This window comes from Seriola lalandi, unplaced genomic scaffold, assembly GCF_002814215.2.
Source record: "Seriola lalandi dorsalis isolate HSWRI2012SDOR001 ecotype SW California unplaced genomic scaffold, Sedor1 jcf7180001997419, whole genome shotgun sequence".
NCBI lineage: Eukaryota > Metazoa > Chordata > Actinopteri > Carangiformes > Carangidae > Seriola > Seriola lalandi.
The window spans coordinates 1-770 of NW_019468082.1; the positions used below are offsets into that span (position 1 = coordinate 1).

At 44.9% G+C, this 770-nt stretch overlaps 1 pseudogene; it reads left to right on the plus strand.

Moving 5' to 3' along the window:
• Positions 1 to 120, plus strand: LOC111661545 (U2 spliceosomal RNA; annotated as a pseudogene; the record flags this gene model as incomplete).
• Between the last annotated feature and the right edge of the window lie 650 nt (positions 121 to 770).

Consider the following 770-nt stretch of genomic DNA (forward strand, 5'->3'; position numbering starts at 1 on the left):
CTATACGAGGACAAACATATTAAAGTGATTTTTAGAGCTGGGAGCTGAAAAAGGGGCTTGCTCCGTTCGCTCCACGCATCGTCCCGGCATTGCAGTGCCGCCGGGTACGGTGCAACCTTCTTTCGCCTTGTGGAAAACCAAGCAATGACACAAACACAGAGTTTCACCTGACACTTTGTCGTTGGCTCGAAGAAAGGAAGTCGGCTCCCCCTGCAGTTTTGAACCCGTGACGATCGTGCAAACCCACTCAACGGACATGACCGAATGCGTAACAGCATTGTTGATGGGCCATGGTACTGGCAAAATAACTTCTTCTTGAAAGGTCGGAAGACACCAACTGTAGGGTGCTTCGTATTCTGCTTGGATTAACCTGTTTTGGCTAATCACCCGGGATTGGAAAAAGTTGAAAAGGTCAACATAAATGGGAAGACCGGTAGGGTCACTTTTTGAAATATCTGGACCCAACCTGACCACATTTTTCTATTGCTGTATATATGTGACTATGTCTAACTGGATTTTTGAGCATTGTTGGTGGTTTGACTTAAAATTTGATATGGAAATGTGTTCAAACAATATAACACACACACACACACACAAAAAAAAGACAAAACGTTACATGGCAGCGTCTAAAGTATTGCAGCTCTGGGTCATCGCTTAAAACCCAAGTAAGTGGAAGTTGTATTCTGCATTGAACTAATACGCCCATGACTGCTGTTGCCCGGAAGAGGCGGGGTTTGCCGTAAACAAAAAATGCTAGGGATGAGAAGTGC